Source organism: Canis lupus, chromosome 37 (genome assembly GCF_011100685.1).
Source record: "Canis lupus familiaris isolate Mischka breed German Shepherd chromosome 37, alternate assembly UU_Cfam_GSD_1.0, whole genome shotgun sequence".
Classification (NCBI taxonomy): Eukaryota; Metazoa; Chordata; class Mammalia; order Carnivora; family Canidae; genus Canis; species Canis lupus.
In genome coordinates, this window is record NC_049258.1 from 8,395,646 (window position 1) to 8,418,090 (window position 22,445).

Below are 22,445 nucleotides of genomic sequence, written 5' to 3' on the forward strand. Positions count from 1 at the left end.
TACACTGGACCTAAACAGAATTTTTCCTTGCAAAGCAGAAAAAAAAAAAAAATCTTCCTCCTTCAGTGTACTCATCTAAAATAGATCATAATGCAGAGGAGGTAGGGGAAAATTATATGCTTACTTGAGAGCATTCTTAATTTTAATTCTTCTTGAGATTTGATGACCCCTTTTGATTTGAAAATTCAAGTGTTTGTTCAGCACAGGGACTAACGCACACACGTACACATGGGCACGCACGCACGGTGATGTTCATGTGCTCTCTACTGTTATGGCTTCGTTTCCACTCCTTACTTTTTCTCCTTTGGGAATGGTATTTGCTTATTAGAGCTCCTGGACTTGTCTTTCTTATTTCTTATCCCACCTTCTCTTTCGTGATTTTTATTTTTTTCACCTCATTTCTTCACTATTTGTTTGAAATTGTTCTTCCATTTGATCTTACCGATCACTAACTTTGTTTCAGTGCTATGGATTCTTTGTCCCTTGCTAGTGAATTGTTCTCATTGGAAAATTATGGTTTTGCTGTCGCATCATTTCCTAAAGCATGGCTAGAGCATTCTTCATTCTTTTTTTTTATTATTTCTTTGTTGTTGTCATCGTCGTCGTTTTTCCAAGTGTCTTCTTTGTTTAAATCTCCACCCATAGAATATAAGAAATAGTGAAAGGGAATAAAGGGGAAAGGAGAGAAAATGAGTGGGAAATATCAGTGAGGGAGACAGACCATGAGAGACTCCAAACTCTGGGAAATGAACAAGGGGTAGTGGAAAGGGAGGTGGGCGGGGGTGGGGGTGACTGGGTGACGGGCACTGAGGGGGACACTTGATAGGATGAGCACTGGGTGATGTGCTATATGTTGAAAATTGAACTCTAAATAAATAAATAAATAAATAAATAAATATCCACCCATCAATGGCCACTCAGCACCTCATCTTCAAGTGATTGAGACCCCTTTGCTCACCCTGTCAGCTCATGTCACAGAGCGGGTCCATTAGTACCACGCAGATCTGGCTTCTGGAGTCCAAAGCATGCTAGATTGGCCAACTGTGAGAAAGAAGGTTGGAGCTTCTCCTTCAGGAGGCTGGTCCTTGAAGCGCCAGCAGCCATCAAGGGCTTCTGTGGCAAGAGCAGGGACCTCGTGCGGCAGCTGCAGGATCTGCTTTCTCCTTCCAGGGCCCCAGGGACCAGCCCCCGTCCCCACCGATGGCGCTGAGAACATGGGTGTCCTGTACCTGCAACCCCTCCCCCCAGGCCCTGAGCAGTCGAGTGTCTAAAAGCCTGCACGCATCCGGCAGGGATCCCAGAGGTAGATGGGTACATGTGAGGCTGCTATTTCCTATTTTTTAATTTTAAAATTATCTGAGGGGATGAGGGGAGGAATATGACAAAGCTTTTAATATTAGAGAAAACTCTTTTCCACTCAAAAAAGTTGACATGCTCAAAGTTAAAACTATCAATTAGGAGCAATTTCCAATTTTTAAGAGAAAACTACAAAATTAAAACTTCTCTGAAGTTTAGTAAGATATCCTGCAAGACACCCAAATTCATATGGGAAAAATTAGCCTCAAAGCTTGATGTACTCTTTGAAATATAGCTTTGCTGCCCCTGCGACGCTGAATACAGAGGCGGCGCAGGGATTAAGTACATAGACTCGGGGTGTGTTGTTTCCTCTCGTTGCCTGAGTTTCACCATCTGTAAGAGGGAGCTAATCATAGTGCTTACCACGTGTAGCTTTGCGAAGGTGAAATGAGTATGGACTCCTTTGGAAACTGCTTAGCATAGTACCTGCTGTACGGCACTGCTGCCAAAGTATTAAATAACATAAAGTAAAATAAAATAAGTCCCAGATCAGCATTTTAAAGCTGTGAACACCGTAGGAAATTATGATATCCAGAATGTCATGGGATGTTTTTTTTAATCCTTTAAAATTATCTTTGCCACCAAAACAGGTTCACCACTGCCTATTTGAAAATAATACTCTGACAGACACGACAAAGACCGTGGCACAGAGAGTTCTGGAATGCCAAGAGTTTCCAGTGAGAGGAAAGATGAAGAAAGAAGTGGAAAATATCACTTTGAAATGTTTACCAGGCAGATGTTTTCATTAGAGCCCATTTTCAACTTTATTGGTAGGATCACACAGTCTACCAATTATCTAATATTAGAAATAGCCTGAAGTCTCATGTGCTTGAAAGGTTGGTATGCTCTCAAGACACAGCAGAGGTATATCTGCCATTTGTAAGCAAGCCCCACGCATTCACAGTTGCTCAGTTGAGTCTAACAGAAATGTCATACAAAGCAACCAGCTTGCTGCCCCTTCCTACCTCAAAGATGAGAGGAAGAGAAACTAATTAGCAGCATCTGAACAATGACAGAAATGACCCAAATCCTAGTACAAGTAAAAAATTTTGTAGGGCTCCCTGGGTGAGTCAGTGGTTGAGCATCTCTCTTCGGCCCAAGGCCTGATCCTGCAGACCCAGGATCCAGTCTGCCGTCGGGCTCCCTGCATGGAGCCTGCTTCGCCCTCTGCCTGTGTCTCTGCCTCTCTCTCTTTCTGTGTCTCTCATGAATAAATAAATAAAATCTTTAAAAAAATAAATAAACAAATAAATAAAAGTTTTGTAATAAGAAATATTGAAAGCTAACACTCACTGAGGCATCCTGATAAGTGCTTTACGTGCATTATTTCATTTGATTTTCCAATAACTGGGGCTTAATAATTTACTTCTCTGATTAACCACTTAGCTCTTCAAGGTGAGCTGTCTCTTTTCCATTCCTACAAGCTAGGAAACAAAGCATCGAAGCCCCTCTCATTTAGTTTTAATGATTTTGATGAGCCACACAACGGAGGTTTGGATAAGTGTGGCTTTGATCTGCGCAGAAGAGGGCTATTGGGTGGCGAGGCTGATGTGGTTGCTACGAACCCTGGTCAAGCTTCCATCGGTGTGTAATTCACGCACGACATTCAGCTTCATGCAGACGACCAAGGCCAATGTGGGATATTGTCCTCTTTGATCCAGAGTGGAAGCACCGACTCGTCACGTTTATTGTCAGCCTTCTATGTTACTTAATGTCATGGGGAATCCGGTTCTGAGGATAATCTTTTGCTAAGGTTGGTTTTTTTTTTTTTTTTTTTAAACGCAGCTGAGGCTCATGCATTCGAGAGAAAACAAATGCATGTGACACGCAGAGCCAGGGAGGAGGTTGAGTCAAGCGCAAACTTGGATTTTCAGAGCTACACCATTGCCCAGGTCCTGACCCTAACCTTCTGTCTCCCACTGGCAAAGAGAAGCAGAGTGTTCTGCTTCACATAGCACGAGAAGCCACTCTTCTGTGTGAGCTCCCCCCATCATTTTGCAGAGGTTTTCTGCCGTTATCACAGGCCAGGTAGGCAGTTGTCACGAGGCATTAGAGCTGAGAGAGGCTGACAGCATAACTGCGGGCGAGCTCAGGGCTCAGCCCGGTCCAGCACCTGCCGCCTGCTCAGGCACGAGTGTCCTCTGTCAAGACGCAGCCTGGCAAGAGGCTGCAGGAATCACTTTGTATCAGTGCCCTTCATTGACAGCATGCTGGAGGGCAGCCTGTCTAGCAAAAGCAGGACAGAAACCTTTGCCAGCCACCTGCCTGCCCCCATATGGTGGCCATTTAAAAACCCGTCACTTTTATAAAGAAGCTCTCGAATTATTCATTCATCAAGTGCAGTTTTGACTGGCCCAACTGCCTCAGTGTACGATCACCTGATTCTGTGATTTGAGGAACTTTGTTTGCACAGCGCTTCGTGTGGGTGTTTCTAAGGAAGAGATTGCTTAAATACACCTGGGTGAGCAAGTCAAGTCCATTCCACGTCCTGAGCTCCCACTGCTCCAAGAAGGGCATTCTTGGGGAGCGAGAGCACTTCCACACCCAAGTGGATTACAATCACATGCCCAGGAGCCTCACCCCCGCCCATGGAGGGATTGTCTCAACAGTCTCATCATGTGATACATTCGTTCGTTGTTTCTGAACAGAGGCAGGTCGCTAATGGGGGAACGAGGGGGGGAAGGGGAGTCTGTTCAGGAACCACACAACAACAATAAAACCAAAGGCACCTGAGTGCTCACCTGAGAGGTCAGCAGATTCCAAAAAATTTAACAATGAAAATGCACTTTAAGAAGGGCCAGGAATCCATTATTACCTGCACACATCAAAATTCAACCACTGTTTTTTTTTTTTCTTTTAAATTAAATTCATGAGATAATGTAAGTATGGCAGTGTTTCAGTGGACGTGCGGAAATTTTCTTCCTTGTTTTACGGGCAATCTATCTCCACCGCCATGTAAACTCCATGAGACTTGGGGCCTAGTCTGCTGTATACTGCTACAACTCCAGGGCCGGAGCAGCGTTTGACGCCTAAGAGGTGCTTGGTAAATGTTTGATAGGAAAACTGGACAAATAAATGCAAAGAAGAAAGACTGACGGGATAACTGAATGACATCTGGAGTAAAGCACCGGGTGTCTAATGACATGGCTTCTCCAATATTTTGCAGGGGTTGTGATAGAAGGGGTTGAGTAGAGTTGAGTGATGAGAGTAATAAGGATTTTTAAAATTTTAAAGTAGTTTTGGTACCTTTGGGTTGAAGACTTAAGATTTTTAAAAACCTGCAATAATGAAGAATGAATGAACCAGGCACCTGAGAGTTGAACATAGTTTTCTGCTGTTTGAACTTAAGGCTCATTGTACATATCCCACCCCCTCACCCCAATGAAGTGGCTTTATGAAGGCAAGCGGGTGAGATTTTACATCCTTTCTCCTAAAACCAGCTGCTGGCCACCTGGTTCTTTTTCCTCACTCTTGTCCTGCCAATCTCCTCCTCTTTCTTCAACTGACACCTGAGCTTGGAGGATTTTTGCATGAGATTGAACCCCTTCCATGTAACTGTTTCCTAGGCCCCTAGTTCCACTCGGGTGTCTCGCAGACCCTCAAATGTAACAGCCTCAAACTGAGCTCCAGACTGTCTTCCCACACCCACTCCTCCTTCCCAGGACACTACGTCTCTGGGAAGATCAACATCACCCAATCTAGAACTCTGGAGATCCCGCTCATACCATATTCAATCCGTCAGCAAGGCCAGCGGATTCTAAGCCCTTAACATCTCTCACTTCCATCCTCCCCTCCCTTTTACTACAAATACTTAGTTCAGGTTTCATTATCCTCGCTAGGATTATTGCAATAGTCCCTCACTGGTTGTTCTGCTTCCAGTTTTGTTCGAATGACCTTAATAAAATGAAACTGTGCACGTTACCTCACCCTTCCACCCAGATGGGCTTAAAACCTCTTTGTGGCTCCCCATAGCCCGATGGTGTATGGTGGAGCCTGTGTCATATGGCCTCACAGAGCTTTTGTGATGTAGGCGTTGTCTTACCTCTCACCAGGACTCTTCCTTTGCTTCCTTAGGTCCAGCCACACAAGCTTCATAGAGGTTCTCAGTGGGTAGGGTTGCTTCATCCATCCATCCAGAAAGTAAGGCCCTCACTAACGCACCTCCCTATATCCAAGATGCCACTTCTGCCCCCAGCACAAAATGAGTTAGGCCTTGTAAGGCAGCACTCCGAATGGAACCATCCCCTCCCCCAAGGTGCCGGAATGGGAGAGAGAGCAAAAGAGAAAAACCTGGCCGATACTGGGGCTGCTAAGAAACCCCACCTGGTACATCAACCACAGAAGGCCTCAGTTGCTTTATAATGTTGGTGTGAGAACGTAAGGTCAGACCCTCATGATTTCTTGCCTGGGCCAGAAGAATTCCCTCTGAAGTGTCTAGCGTCTCGTCATCAGTCCTTCTCCGGATCCATTCTTCATCCTGCTGTCCACCGTCTTCCCAAACCACAGATAGCTCCCAATCACGCTCCAGCTCAAAAGTCTGCACCAGCTCCTCATCTACTCGGTTCCTGAGAATGTCTCCATCTCCCAGATCAGTACGTGGCACGCTCAACAATTTCCTGTTGAATGTAACTGTATTAGCAACTTGAAAATTGATCCAACTAAATGCTTTTCCCCCTCTTTTTTTCTCAAAGATTTTATTTATTTGAGAAAGAGAGAGAACACGCACACACGAGCAGGGGGAGGGACAGAGGGACAAACTGAGTCCTTGCTGAATGCAGAGCCCATTGCAGGGCTTGGTCCTAGGACCTCTTGGGGGTCCTGGGATCAAGCTCTGAGCTGAGGTCAGATGCCCAACCGACTGAACCACCAGGCACCCCCAAATGCTTAATTTTGAAGTGAGAGTAGACAGATTTTAAACAACAAACATCAGCTGGTCAGAGTCCAGGACTTGTGACATGTATTTAGGGCCCATGGTTGAGTTACAAGGCTTACCTCTTTGCTTCTTCCACATTTAAGCAGCCAGCAGTGGCTGGAAAATTATAGGCTTTGGATGGCATGGATGTGGTTCAAATCCTGGCCCTCCCACCTCTGTGTGATCACATACAAGTGCCTTACTCCCCGTGAACCTTTATTCTTCGTCTGTAGGTGGAGAACATAATTCCTATATCATAGATCAAGTGGTAAATATGCCCCTTTCAAAGGAAACCTAATTCATCTTTTCTGGTAGCATAACACGCCCGCCCATTCTGATTACTTATCTCAAATTTAAAAGGCTCTATGTCCACTTCCTATTTAAATACTAATGTTAAAATGAAATAAGAAAAAATAACAAAAACATGTTTAGCCCACAGCTGGAGGTAAGATTCTGAGGCTTTGAAGGACAGGCTGGTTTTTTTCATTGTTTGTATTTCCTTCTCTTGCACAGATGTTGGGTTGTGAGTGGCTGGCTAACATGGGTGCTATAGAGGAGTCATGCGATGGAAGGAGTAGACTCCGAGGGAAGGAAAACCTTGTTTTTAATTCTTTTAAATTCTTAAGGTCAGCTTCAAACAGGGAGTCGGAATAACCTAGCCAAATTGGCAGTGACTAGGAAGTGACCCAAGCCAGGTAGCAAATTACCAGCTAATAGAACCAAGTCACCCTTGCTGCAACCTCCCCACCCGTCCCCCAGCTGGGCTGCAGGTTTGTGTGCCTGCCCTGACGGCGCAGTGCAGAGTGTGTCCTCAGAGGGACCACCTCCCACAGAGGCCGCCTCCGGTTTAGGGTTCGGATGGAAGGTATTTAGATAAACTAATAATTGCACAGGGATGTGGTTTGCTCTGGAGAAGTCAAAACTATGTTTAAATGTCTGAAATTCCTGGTGTCGCTAATAATTGTAACCTCCGCTGCAATAAAACACACAAATAATGTTACTGAAACATTTCCAATCACAAGGTATTATTTTTGGTCTAAAACAGATGCAGTCCTCGGTGCTTAAAAGGAGGATGTCTGGATGGATTTACCTCTGCTTGAAGGGAAACAAAACTCCTGGAACTTCGGCCAAGGCCCCAAATGTGAGAAGCATCTATGGGAGCAAAGGTAGCTCTGCAGCGTGATGGCGGTGCCCCTCCTAGCACGACAAGTGAGCACCGTGTGGGGAGACCTACTTAAGGTGTTAGAAGGAATCTCAGCCAGTAGTTTGAGGGAAAATGAGCTGGCATTTTTGAACACTTAGTTGGTAGGCTGGGCAGTAATATGGATTAGCTCGTTTAATCCTCCCAGCACCCCCATTCTATAGATCATGTCACTCAAACCCAGAAAGGCTAAACGATGGATTCAAAGACACCCCCTTATTAAGTGCAGAATTGGGATTTGACCCCAGGGCTGTCTACACATAAGGCCCATGTCCTTTCCATTCGATCGTATAGCCTCCCTCGGGAATTTTAAGAGCTAACCCCAAACAAATGGTGCCTGGAGTCAGACTGCCAGGGTTCACATCTCTTCTCCATCATCTGCTATCTCCGTGACCAAGGCATTTAACCCCTTGGCCTTTTGATTTCCTCATAATAAAATGAGAGAGAATATTAGAATCTACCTAATAGTGCTGTTAGGCACCTAAAGAGAGGTAGTACAGATACAAGGCTCAGTGCTATGCTTCTAGCACTCTCATGCCCAATCCAGGCACTTGGGTGTCAAGCCATCAAGCAAGCAGACTTCAGCTTAGCCTGCTAGGGAGGTCTCTTAGCCCAGAGACCAGTCTGCCTAGTCCAACAGAGGGCCCAACCTGCCACTTATTACCCTGCAGACAGCCACGGTTCAAAGCCAAATGCTTCATCAGCCACTAGACAGTAGGCATCTCCCAAGGCCCACCGAAGCCTGTCCCGAAGAGCACTCTCCAGACGCCACAAACTCTTAGCCTAGCTGCAGTAACCCTCATTTCTTTAGTATTTCACATCGTGCTGGAGTACACCAACAGAGATCTGCTGGGCACATGTGGAAAACATTAACTGTTATGTGGATTCGGGCAAGAGGTAGTTAGTATCCAAATAAATCAGATTGATGCTTTATCTTACAACCATTAAAGCAAAGCCTGAACTCAACATGTTCTGGCTGTGGACAAGGCTTAATATAAAAAAACAATCACCCCAACTGGAATGAACTAAAGTCTTTAGGTACGGTAGTGCTTTCTCCTTAGCCAAAAATTCATGTACACCAATGTTATACAAGTTAATATCTTGCATGGGATATATTAAACAAAGATAAGGTACACAGCAATTGTACGGAATTATGAAAAATTAGGCGGTGGGTAAAAGAAATTCTTCCTTTTTCAAGTTAATCATTAACATTTCTCCAGGAAACAAACAACTGAGACTATTGTCTTATTTCCAAAGGTTGCCCAGGGGTGAGCAAAAAAGCTAATTTCATTAGATGCAATACATAATCCAAGGGTGGTCATACAATCATTGCATGCATATGTGCCTGACCATAAAAATACCTCAAGGACTAGGAAGTTTCAAAGTAAATGTAAAAATAGGATACACAAGGACATTTTCACACAGTGTTTAAACATGTGTATGCTTCAATAAAATGCACAAATAATGTATTCATTGTTTAAATACAGCCAAATGGCCATTATTCAATCCATGTCAGGTGTTAGGAAGACAGAAACTGACTTCCTCTTCAGTCCTCTTTCTGGACTCTTAGAACAAGAAGCAGAGAAACTGTGAAAACAAGACATTGTCCCAAGCAATCAGGTAAAGCAGCAAAGCGGGGGAAAAGTCAGAATGTTAAGTTCTTAAGTAACCAAGAATCTGAAAAGAACAGTCTTTCCATATTTATTCTCTTCATATTTTTCCATATTTATTCTCATATTTATTGTACTCAATAAAGGTACAAGTTACACGTATTTCACCACTAAATGTAATTAAATTTAACAACAGTGAGCGCGGGGTTCCATAATGTAAGGAAAGCACTTAGCAGAGTGCCTGACACATGTAAGAACTTGGGATTCTTCTTTTTTAACTATCCTGTATTCCCTGTCCCTGGAATTGATCCTAACAACATTTGTCCCATATGCTTCTGGGTTTGTTTGTTTTTTTTTTTTTTTTTTAAAGATGTTTCTTCATGGGAAGCAAACATTAAAAGAAGGTAGTTGCCTCCTTGGGATAAATCCTTGAAAAGGAGACTCAAATCATGTTAAGTCCTGAGATACACTTGACTCATGCTCATAGGTTGTGGCCACTTTTATTTGTTGAGGTTTTCAATGTCATAGACATGCCAGAACAGGATTACAAGATTTTTTTTTAAGATTTTATTTATTTATTTGAAGCGTGACAGAGAGAGCACAAGCAGGAGGCAGGTCAGATGGAGACAAAGAAGCAGATTCCCTGCTGAGGTGGGAGCCCGATGCGGGACATGATCCCAAGGCCCTGGGATCATGACATGAGCCGAAGGCAGACACAACTGACTGAGCCACCCAGGTGACCCAGGATTACTAAATTTATAATGAGTTCTAGATGTTTACGCTTTGCAAGTTTACATTTTTGATATAAAAAATGCAATACACTGTGCTATTCACAATATAATGACAAGGTTTGCTTTTAAGATGTTGAAATGTATGGCCCTGCGGTTGGAGAGACATGAACATTTTTCCCATGCCTGTCGTCCTGTCTCAATTGCCAAAACTGTATGTAGAGCCTCAGAGACTCATCCGGTCTAAATATGAGGACTCTCAGTGTCTTGAGATGAATCGTGTCACTTCATTAAAGAAACATTAAAAAGAAACACTGAGGGATCCCAGGGTGGCTCAGCAGCTGAGCATCTGCCTTTGGCTCAGGGCATGATCCTGGGGTCTCGGGATCGAGTCCTACGTCGGGTTCTCTGCGTGGAGCCTGCTTCTCCCTCTGCCTGTGAGTGTCTCTCTCTCTGTGTCTCTCATGAAGGAATAAATAAAATCTTAAAAAAAAAAAAAAAAGAAAGGAAAGAAAGAAAGAAAGAAAGAAAGAAAGAAAGAAAAAAGAAAGAAAGAAAAAAGAAGAAAGAAAGAAAGAAAGAAAGAAAGAAAGAAAGAAAGAAAGAAAGAAAGAAAGAAAGAAAGAAAGAAACACTGAAGCCCTAAATCCTAATCCATCAGAAGACAACCTTATTTGGAAATAGAGTCTTTACAGAGTTAATGAGGTTAAAATGAAGTCGGATGGGGGGGCCCTAATCCAGTAGGCCTGATGCCCTTATAAAAGGGGGAAGACACTACAAAGAGACACGAGGAGGATGCCTGGTGAAGACGCAGGGTTGGAGTGATGTCTTTAACATGCCACAGAAGGCCAAAGGTTACTGGCGAACCATCAGAAACTAGGAGGAGGCAAAAGAGGATTCCCCCTATGGGTTTCAGAGGGAGCACGGCTCCTGCCGACACCTTGATTTCAGATTTCCAGCTTCCAGAACCGTAAAACAACCACTCTCTGTTACCTGAAGCCACCGTGCATGTGGCACTTTGTTGGGCAGCCCTCAGGAGCCAGACCCCGGGGATGGGAGGCCTGCCTGGCGGCTCGCACGGCCTCTCGCCCCTGCTTCGCCCCTCACCACGGAATCCTTGCCCTCAGACCCGTGAGGCAGCATGTGAGAGGGTCAGTCCATCACCAACCGGACCTCAGCCACCAGACTGGCATTTGTCCCCAGTGGTATGAGACGCAGCGTAAGGATGCTGCGTAAGCTGTGATTTCACAGCTCATGGGCGCATTTTTGTACATTACAAAATAAAATTCCAAAAGGAAAGCAAGGAAAGGAGGGTCCAATCCTCTGTTGTAGGTTCATTTGAGTTACAAGGTTATAAATTGTCATTAGGTGGGTCTTTGATCTTCCTACGATGATCAAACGGAACGCAGTTTTCTAAGGTTAAAACATTTTCGCCTAGAGAATGTGGTCAGAACACAGAAGGATACGCGGCCACCTCACAACCTGTGTCAAATTAGCATGTTAAGCTCATCAGTTAGAGTATATTCAAGGATACATTCAGTTCTCCAGTTTTCTTTTTGGCTAATTTTTACATTTCCTTTTCCCTTGAACCTCCTCGGCCCTGGAATGAGTCCCCAGATCCGATAGAATAATGACTATAATGACAGTGAAGAGTCCCCGTGTATCATATGTCACCCACCCTGCCAAATCTTCTATGTGCTTTACTCCTTTTAAGCCTCATGTGGTCTTTTGACGTACGTACTACTATTTCTGCAGATGAAGAAACCAAATCAGAAGATAGAAGTCATTTGCTCAAGATAAGAAGGTGAACGAAGAGCAGGGGCAGAGATAAGCTCTGGTTAGTTGACCTAAAAGCCCTGTACTCTTATGCAGTGCACAACCCCTCCTCTGCTAGACATTTCCACCTCTGATGTCATTTAGATAAGGCTAAATGCTGCGAAAAGACGCCTCGATGCTTCTTGTTTAGATTGACAGCTCTCATTCTCAACCGGTCAACCGAGGTGTGAGCTCCACACAAAGCGCCAACAAAAGTTCCAATTGTCATTTGTGGTATTCATCCCCTCTCCAGTGATTTGAAGTACGTCATTTTTAAACTCTTAGTGAGCCAGTCGAGGTTATTTACAAGATCATTTGATAATTTATATATACTTAAAAGCACCCAGAGAGTTGGTTTTGACTTCAGGCCAGCTATAGCTATTAATTAATAAAGCTGCCATTCTCCTGTATGAGAAAGGGCTCAAAAGAAAATTTACAACAAATGCACAGTTGCCCAACAAATATCTTACATTTCCAGGTCTGTTGATTCATGACATCAGGCCAAACCTGGGCCTATTTAGCTCTGTCGTACAGAAATATTACATCTTTTGGCAGGATAACCTGGTGGGAGATTCTTTACATGGGAACAAACAATCCCACAGAACAACAGGAACACCTGCCTTTGGTTGAGTGCCTCCTGAACCAATGTGCCAGACCCAAGCCTGGGCATTCTGTATACAAAACTGATCCTGAGACTCTCACTTTATACGGATGGAGAACCTGATGCCCAGAGCATGTCAGAACTCGCTGGTGGCCTCACAGCCAGCAAAAATCAGCACTAGAATTTCAGCAGAGGATCTTCTGACCCTTAACCACCTTCGTTCTCTAGCCACATTAGCAGGTGTTGACCTGGGGGACAGATTAAAGAGGGGTCTAGTCACTTAGGCAGAGTCTGGACTCCTGCCTCAAACTCCATTTGAATCACTTTTTCTACCTGGAGACATTTCTGTCTAGAGACAAAATGAAGAGAAGAGTAACCAACAACCATGCCTGTGATTCTCATTAAATAATCCTGTGGCTGGAGAATCTGTGAGTTTTAAATGGTGATTACCCAAAAAAGACCAGAAAACTCACTCAATTCTCCTCATTCATTGTCTTCTCCAAGCACAAAACAGGAATATCACTTTGAGGGCATCGACAGTAAACACTTGTAAGATGAGGATGTCAAAAAAAAAAAAAAAAAAGGTGAGGATGTCATGAGTAATACATTTATTCGTCAAAGATGCATCTACTCCGAAGTGATCCTTGGGCCTATCACCAGGTAAATGCTCACCAGGGGTGAGTTTGCGGATGCCACTGAACTGAGAGGCAGATTCGGTCACCTACTACTGGACCTGACACCCCGGAGAAGGACCTAATTGTCTCTGTGCCCAGTTGACCAACTGGTGATATAGCAGGAACACCACCACCTGTTAGGATATCGAGTGTGACAGACATAAGGGCTTTCAAGGGCTAATATCAAATTTACAAATTTGAGGGACTAATATGACCACCCCTTCCTTTTCCTTTTGTAATCATTAATAACAATATACCCCCTGCAAGCCACTGCTAAATACTACGAAAGTACTATTTATTCAGATTTATGTATTTATTTACTCCCATTTACTTTGAGTCACACCTCAATTAGAAAAGCTCAGCAATTGTTTTCCCTGAGACCTTCACCCTGACCTTGGTAGCCCCAGCACAGAGCCCTCCATCCGCCAGGTACCTTCCCTACTCCCCACTCCGCCGCGTCATCCTGATAATAAAACATACCTGCAGTGGATGCATTGATGTATTCAAAGCCCGTCCTTCTTGGCTTCTGAAATACTGTTAGAGGGAGGGTTACATTTTAATTCCTCACCTCCATTACCTGTTAATTTCTTCCATTTAGTATGACTGACATCCATTCCTACGGAGAAGAGAAACCAATTAGCTCACTTTCTGCTTAACATTTATTAAGTATATTAGAGTTTCTTTGTTTTTTTTTTTAAGATTTATTTATTTATTTATGATAGACACAGAGAGAGAGAGAGAGAGAGAGAAAGGCAGAGACACTGGAGAAGGGAGAAGCAGGCCCCACGCCGGGAGCCCGACGCGGGACTCGATCCCAGGACTCCAGGATCGCGCCCTGGGCCAAAGGCAGGCGCTAAACTGCTGAGCCACCCAGGGATCCCCTAGAGTTTGTTTTTTATTGATAGTGCCAAAACCCTCCAGAACCTTCTTTCACTTTTCTTTTCCTCCTTTCTGTGGAAAGGTAAGTAAACTCAATCAATACACCCATTCATTCATCTTTTTCCAACAAAGAACAATTATTTTAGCATTAGAGCATCGCCGCCAAGTATGAGGCTTAATAGCCAGAGCGCTGGTTCTCAAACTTGGCTGCCCACTGGCATCACTTGGGGAGCTTTAAAAATGCTGATGTCCAGATCCCGTCCTCAGAAATTCTGATATAATTGTTTTGGTGTGTGGCCTGGGCATTGGGATTTTTTTAAAAGTTCCCCATGGGATTCTAAAGGCAGTCAAGTTTGAAAGCTACTGATTTAGAGCTTTGGAAAAGCATAGTTTGAGTAGATTTAGCAAGTCAGGGGAGAAAATTATAATAATAGGGATGAAGATATCTTGATTTCTCTCTGGTAGAGCACAGACTTGCAACTGGCAATTCCTGGTATGTTCCAGCACACAGCAGGGCTAAGTCAGAGGTTTATACTTCCTCTACAATTTCCCTAATAGCCTCCTTTCTTTGGGAGTTTACTCCTTGGCTCTCTTTGATTTTTATTTAGAGTGCAGATATATTTTAAACATTATTGAAATCAATTCTGATCTTTCTTTTGCAGTGCCACAACTTTTAATAAAGAAGATCAACTTTCAAACAAAGTTGAAACAAACAAACCCTCCTGTTTGAAGTTGCTTAATAAAAATTCCTCTAAATACCAATCCCAGCAAAGAAAACAGAGAGGACAACCTGAGGGAATGGGGATCATTTCTCCCTGAGCAGTGACCAAGTTGCTGAGTGTCAAAATGAGAAGCCAAGAAAACACCAGGTGAAGAAAGAATCCTGGTTGGTAACGCTCACATCGATGTGGCTAAAAAGGCAGTGTGGTCCTGAATATTTGGCCTTCATTTGGAATTTCCTTGTTTTGGTGAATTTAAGTCCTTAGCATTAATGTCATGCAGTTATTTTTGTATGGTTTATTTTCTTTTTCTTTTGGTCATTCAATATTCAAAACAACATAAAACGTACATTCTTCTTCACACGGAGAGTGAATTCAGCACCAACTCAAGCACATAATTCTTCCCGGCATGGAAGGAGATGCTGGACATCTGCTCACCCCGGATCTACAAAACAATGTGGTACACGAGGTAACTCAGGGAGGAAGTCTCTTATGAGGCTCCTCACGTCACACATCTGAGCAGAGAGGCAAAAATACAAGTCACATCAGAGGTAAAGGACCTAGAATTAGCTTAGTTGTTGTTGTTTTTTAATCTGTTTGCTATTTGTCTGTCCCCTTGAGATTGAAGGCTGCAAGAGACCAACCAGTATGGCCTGTTCAAGCTGTTTCCCTGAGCTCAAATAAGCCTGGCATATAGTGGACACTCATTAGATATGTGTCATTGGAATCAAGTATTTTATCTACTTTGAATCATGAAAATGAAGAAAGTAAATGTTTCCTTCTTACTCTCACTACAAAGAAATGGGATTACAAGGGGTGTTTTTCTCCTAAATTCCATGGACAAGTTCTTGCACACGGAAGGGCACGTAGTCTATTTTCTGCGTACATTCTGCAGGCATCCTCCCCAGCCTGGGCCCTTTCAACATCTCTCCCATCACATTCGGGAGTGATCTCTTGGAGCAGACAGGCTTCCACACAGACCTCCCACCTGGCTTCCCCATGCTCTCAAACTGGTGTGGCTCCAGCTCTATTCCAGATTCCCAAGGACAGTGGTTCTCGAGCACTAGTACACATCAGAATACCACCTGCAGGGTTTCTTAAGATACGGTTTCCGGTAACCCACATTCACACCACCACAGAATACACCTGTTTAACTGAGTCCAGATTAGGAAACTGGCTCCTATTCTGTGCCTTGGCTTTTAGGAGTTCCTGCCCGAATAATCTACTTTCACGCAATTACTCCCAGAGTGGCTTTCATTAAGCTCCCTAACTTCCCTGGGCCCTGAGCCTCAGATTTCTCATCTATGAAATGGATACATTTCTTTAAACAACAACAACCAAAATTTAACAGACTGCTTTTTTAGGGCAGTTTTAGACTTACAGAAAAACTGAGCACATAGTACGGAGTGTTGCTATATAGCCCGTCCCCCATACACACAGTCCCTTCGTATTAACATCTTGCTTTAGTGTGGTACACTTGTTACAATTAAGCAATTGTTCCATGTTCATAAGAGATGCTGGCCTATGGTTTTCTTTTCTTGTGGTTTCCTTGTCTGGTTCTGTTATCAGTGATGCTGGCCTTGTAAAATGAGTTGGAAAGTGTTCCCTCCTCTTCTATTTTTTTGGAAGAGTTTAAGGGGGGGAAATATGGTTATTAACTCTTTTTAAATGTTTGGTAGAATTCACCAGTGAAGTCATCCGGTCCTGAACTTTCGGTTGTTGGTAGTTTTTGATTACCAATTCCAATCCTTACTAGTAACTGGTCTGTTCAGATTTTAGAGTTCTTCATAATTCACTCTTGGTAAATAGTATGTTTCTACAAATTTGTCCATTTCTAACCTGTCCAATTTGCTGTCATTTAATTGTTTGTACTCTCCTATGATCCTTTGGAATTCCATGGTATTGGTTACAAGGTCTCCTCTTTCATTTCTGATTTATTTATTTATTTATTTATTTTGAGTCCTCTCTCCTTTTACTTGGTGAGTCTAGCTAAAGGTTTGTCAACCTGGTTTACTTGTTTCAATAAACAGCTCTTAGTTTCATTGATCTTTTCTATGACCTTTTAATTCCTATATTTAGGCCGTTCACATTTAAGGGATTACTGATACACTTGGACTAATACCTACTATATTTCTCACTGTTTTATATTTGTTGCTTGTTTCTTTTTTATTTTTCCCTCTGTCTACTTGGTTTTTATTTGAACATTTTATATGATTCCCTTTCTCTCCTCTCTTAGCATATCAATTATATTTTTTTTAAAAATGTTAGTGGCCACCCCAAAATTTGCTGTATACATTTATAACTAATCTAAATTCACATTGAAGTAACATTTGGCTTACCAGTTAGTGTAAGCACCTTATATTGTACTGTCCCCAACTCCCCTTCCGTCCCTTGTCATTGCTGCCATTCATTGCCTTTCTCTATTAGCTATAATTACCCAAAGCATTGCTGCTGCTTTTATTTTGAACAATCATCTGCTCAAGTAATTTAGAATAATAATGGATTTTATTTTACCTTTATTCTTTCTTTCTTTTTGTAGGTCTGAGTTTCTGATCTATACCATTTCTCTTCTCCCCGAAGAGCTTCTTCTAGCATTTCTTATAGGGTGGCCATACTAGTGAGAAAATTTCTTCAGTTTTTCTCAGAAAATCTCTATTTCTTCCTTACTTCTTTTACTGAAGTATAACTGACATGCACTCTTATGTTTGTTTCATGTGTATCTCTTTTACTTTTGAAGGATAATTCCATTAAACACAGAATTTTTATTTGATTTTTTTTCTTTGAACACTTTAAATATTTCTCATCATCTCTTTTTGCTTGCATAGCAAGTCTGATATAATTCTTACTCCTAATCCTCTATAGATAAGGGTGGTTTCAATTGTCTCCCTTCTTTCAAGATTTTATCTTTATTGTTTTGCAATTTGAATATGATAGAAATTTTGGTATTTATCTTGCTTGGTATTCTCTGATTCCCTGGATCTGTGGTTTCACGTTTCTCAATAATTTTTGAAAATTCTCAGCCTTCAGATATTTCTTTTCTGCCTTTCTCTCTTTCTTCTCTTTATGGTATTCCCATTAGAAGTGTATTAAACCTCTTGTGATTGTCTCATAATTCTTGATATTCTCTTCCATTCTTTTCCTTCTTTTGGCTCTTTGTATTTTACTTTGCAAAGTTGCTGTTGGCCTATCTTCAAGCTCACTGATCTTTTTCCCCCATAGGGCCCATATTGTCTACTGAAGGACTCATCACAGGCATTCTTCATTTCTGACAGTTCTTCAATTTCTGGCATTTCTTTTGGTTCTCTCTTAGTAGAGTTACCATGTCTTGGTTTACATTACCTATATGCTTTTGTATGTTGTCTACTTTTTCCATTAGAACACTAACATACTAATCATAGGTGTTTTAGATTGCCTGATAATTCCAAAACCAATGTTGTATCTGAGTCTGGTTTTGATGGATGTTCTCATTTTTCAGACTGTTTTTTCTTTTCCTTTCCTTTGATGTACTTTGTCATTTTTTGTTGAAAGCAAGACATAATGTATCTGGTAATAAGAACTGAGGTAATCAGGCTTTTAGTGTAGGGTTTTATGTTAATCTGGCTAGTGGCTGGCTGCTAATGTTTGCCACAGTGGTAGGTGCCAGCAGCTTCAGTTTCCTTTGACGTCTTTGTTGTCTCCCTCTCCTCTGTTGTCTCTCATGTTTCCCTAAAAAACTCTTTCTTAGAGTCTGTGTCTTGTAGCTCTCTCAGTTGGAATCATTGTTATCATACCACAGTCCTCTTGATCAGGTGATAAGGTGTCAAAGAGGAGAAGCATCCTATGATTAAATCTCAAGTTTCTTAGTGGGCCTGAGTCCCGGAGCTGAGACATTCAGAAGAATTTCTTAGTCTTATTTTTCTCTTCCATGATGTAAAATAGGAAAGTTATTGGAGGCTGGAGTTGTCTAACTGTCCTTCCCCCATCAGATAAGGTCAAATCAGGCTCTAGTAAAGTAGTTTCCCTTGAGTGGCAGGCCTTTGTCATGGAGAATGCTCTGGGGATATTTCAAAAGGTTTATTTCCCCCTCCCTCTGCTGGAAACTAGGGGATATTTTTCTACGGGCTTCACCCTGAGAACCTGGTGGAGTTTTGGATGTAAAACCCACAAAGGCGTATCCTCTCTCCCCAACTCTGGGCCTCCAGGGGTTTCTAAATCTCAATCCACATTCAGTCTCCAGCAATTCATCAATTGCCATTAACATGTTCCTGTCAGTTACTGGCTCTGATTGCTTCTGTTCCCAGTAAGGTAGGCTGAGCAGGAATTTTCCACGTTCTCTCTTTCTAGTGTTTTGGGGTGGCAGTTTGCCCTGTGACCTCAGTTCTCCGAGGAATCTAAAAAAGTCATTGGTTTTTAGTTTGTTCAGCACTTTTTCTTATTGTGATGACTCCAAGTTCTTTACATATTGGAGTTAAATACATTTCTTAATTCATAAGACTGTTGAGGAAACTGAGGGGCCCCTGATGGACTCAGTCAGCAAAGCATCTGCCTTCAGCTCAATCATGATCTCCGTCCTGGGATGGAGTCCAACATAGGGCTCCCTGCTGAGTGTGAGTCTGCTCCTCCCTCTCCCTCCTCCTCTCCCTGCTGCTCACATGCACTCTATCTCTCAAATAAATAAATAAAATCTTAAAAAAAAAAAGACTTGAGAAAATTGATGTCATCCTGTATATGAAAGGCCTAACATGACGCCCATTAAGTAGCAAATAATAATAATTACAATAGCCACCAATTACTTTCAAAAATACATGTATTAAGTCAATTAATTCTCACAACCCCCCCACCCCCCCCCCCCACGCTACCCCCCCACCCCTGCACAGTTCCTCAGTGGATGGTTCTGGAGCCTTTTGATTATCTTAAGTCACCAGCCTTTCTAGATCCATCCACCAGGCACATCTGTCCCCTGATCTATCTCACACCCCAGATTAATGTTTCAGGATTCTCACCCTGACCTCACTCAAGTTACAGACAGAAAATTTGACCAAAGACATTTGAAAGATGAGTTGTCAATCAACAAAAAATATACATTAACAGAAGCATACATACCCACGTAACATACCCACGTAGCAAAGTCTGTGGATGGTGTTCAGAGATCCTGTCCTACCAAGGGTGATGACCAGAAGTTTGAAGAGGCTGTTCAGTCACAGCTTTCCTGGGACCAGAAATAACAGAATGTGAATAAAGACAAACAAGGTAATTAATTTGACATAGCATTGAATTAAGGGTCTCAATGTTCCTGGTTAATTAAAGCCTGATCTTCTCTCCGTGGTGAAAGGGAAGACACTCTTCTTCAGGAAGAGGCCCCTGGTGAGGATGAGAAACTATAGACCCAGTGGCTTCAGCAAAAATGGGGTTTCCTAGCTTCTCTCCTTGTGGATGGCCTATGCTTTCTGTAAATTGTTCTCCATGGGAACTAGAGTGGAGTGAATGGTGTTGAGGAACTCCACTGTGGTCACTCTGAACCATCCTCGTCACCTGTCCCTGGTACAGGCTCCTGTCAGGGAGAGCTCTGGCAAAAACCACTTGATTTCTCATCAGTACCTCACCCATTGATCTAAACAGACCTTTATGAGGGATCAATTTACATCAGAAGATCAGTATTCCAGCATTGCTGTTCATTAGAATTCATTAACAGCTAAAATCAATTTCCCATTCTGTGCCTTTTACTGCCCTGAAATCATCTGTCCAGTATAGCTTTCTAATAAGTTTGGTTCAATGTGATACCTACTATCCCACTTTTGCACTAATAAAAAGCAGCAATGTCTAGCCCATGATGTAGTGGTAAATGTCTAAAAACCAACTCTAAAAAAAAGGGGGGGGTGCTGATTTGTAGCATTTGCAAGTTTGTATGGTATAAATACTGCCACCATCCAAGGCCAATTTCAAATTAGCAACATGACATCACCAAATGCAGAGTTGGGGAGGGATGCAAGCAGCACAGCATCATGTAGTATTTCTACCATACACGGATGGAAATGACTCAAGAGCCTAAGTAATGCTGGAAAATAATTATGTAGTGATAAGTTTTGAGTATATAACCTTTATTTTAATAAAATTCTTTTAATTTTAAGTTTATATAATTTAATTTTTAATAATGGCTATGTTTAACCATTAGCTCACAATATTCCAAAAAATATCATAGCCACTAAGTTGGCTTGATTAGGCTCCATCAAGCACGCTTTTGAAAGGCAGCATGCGGGAGGACTGGAACAAGCATTGCAGTAAGCGGGGGCCCTAGATTTTAAGTAAGAGACAGTAGGTGAACTGCCGAACTTCTTTGCCTTTAGTGGCCAGAGTAGGTAATCTCTTAAAATACATCCACTCAAGTGTGGAACCCAAGAATTTGCCATTACCACCTCATTCTGTTGCCCTTTGTACTTCTTACCTGTAAAGCTCCTTTCTACCCAAACACAAATGAAATAAATGAATAATGATATTCAATAATAATAGCTAACATTTATTGAGCATATACTATGTGCCAGGAATATATTAACTTGCTAAATCCTTAGAACTCAATGAGATTGATACTATGACCAGACCATTTCAAAGATGAGTAAATGAGTGCACTGGGAGGTAGAATAAATTGCTGAAGGTCCCACACCCTGGCCTCTTTGCATTTAATGATTGCCCGCTGAATAAATAACATAACATTTCCATTTCGGAAGAGTCTTTTTAGTACTATTTGGACTATGATTTCTAAAGGAAAATGTGATAAAACAAAAAGTGTGTCTCTGGGAGCAGATACATGAAAGAAATGTCCTATTTTTTCAAGGTAAATTTTTCTAGTGGCTCGAATTTGGAAAAGCATGGTGCGTGGCCCCTTTCTTTTTTAATCTACTATCTACAGTGGTTCCTCACAAAGGGAAGAATTGTTTTTAGAATACTCCCTTACCATACATGAGAAAGATGGCAGCATGGAGTAATATAAACTTCCATAAACAAATTAGATATTCCTTTACCCCCCAATAAAATCTTAGAAGAAACCACCAATTACTGTGAGAATTATCTTCATTTTAACCATGTGGTTCTTCTGAATAGAGGGTGTATGCATGTGAGCCTGAGAACAAGCCAGAGTACTGTTGTTATCTTGATACATCATAACATGTGAAAATAATTGCTTTTAGTGTGGTTGATACTCATATCACACACAACACAACTTTAGGGCAAAATTCTTGTCTGTGTTCCATATAAATAATTTGACTCCAACATTCAACTCTCCTGATATGTACCCAACTGACTAGACATCCTAAGACTGACTTAATTTTGCATAAAATTTTCCGAACTAACTCAGTGATAAACACTCGTCCTCAAGAAGAACAGGGACTTAGTTTGTCTATTTCCGTAACATTCACGCACATGTGATCTGAGTCTCAAAACAAAAAGATAAAGTATGTGTTCTATCCACCCGAGTGATTCTCTTCCCCTCAGATCCCTCCCTCACCCTCTGTTGCCCTGCTCTGTGCTGGGAGCATGACCTCTATTGTTTCCATCATGCAGGACCCTTTGGCCACTGGCTTCCAGTTGGTTTGGGTCAATGGGAAGAACCAAACCACAGGATAGGAACAAGGATTTTATGTCCCCTGTCCCCGCCCCGTGTCAGTGTCTGAGGCCAGAGATCCAGCCACACAGCCCCTCTTAACCTTCCACCTCCCAGCCTCTTAATACCTACACGTGGTAACAGCTTCCCTGTTGCTCAGCCCTCGGGTGCCCAGCATCCCTTCCTGGTTCCTTGAACACTAACCACACCTCTATAAACAGGCCCTTCATTACCCTCATTTTAGTTAAACACTTTGCATGTGCCATCTGTTCCCTGCCCAGATATTCATGGAAACACCATACTTCAAAGAAATTAGATATGCATATCAAAAATGTTTTAAATGATGGGGCTGATGATTTGTTATATATGATAACTTG

At 42.3% G+C, this 22,445-nt stretch overlaps 2 long non-coding RNA genes across 2 annotated transcripts in view; one reads left to right on the forward strand and one right to left on the reverse strand.

The window, feature by feature from the left end:
- LOC111094382 overlaps positions 1–5,449 on the reverse strand; it is a 400,244-nt gene extending 394,795 nt beyond the window's left edge. Inside the window, exon 1 of the long non-coding RNA XR_005385199.1 lies at positions 5,279–5,449. This is a non-coding gene — a long non-coding RNA (uncharacterized LOC111094382). The remainder of the gene's footprint in view (positions 1–5,278) is intronic.
- On the forward strand, positions 5,435–15,136 carry LOC111094381. The gene is made up of 3 exons (XR_005385200.1): positions 5,435–5,948; positions 7,314–7,477; positions 14,439–15,136. It is a non-coding gene; the product is annotated as an uncharacterized LOC111094381 (long non-coding RNA).
- Positions 15,137–22,445: the final 7,309 nt, after the last annotated feature.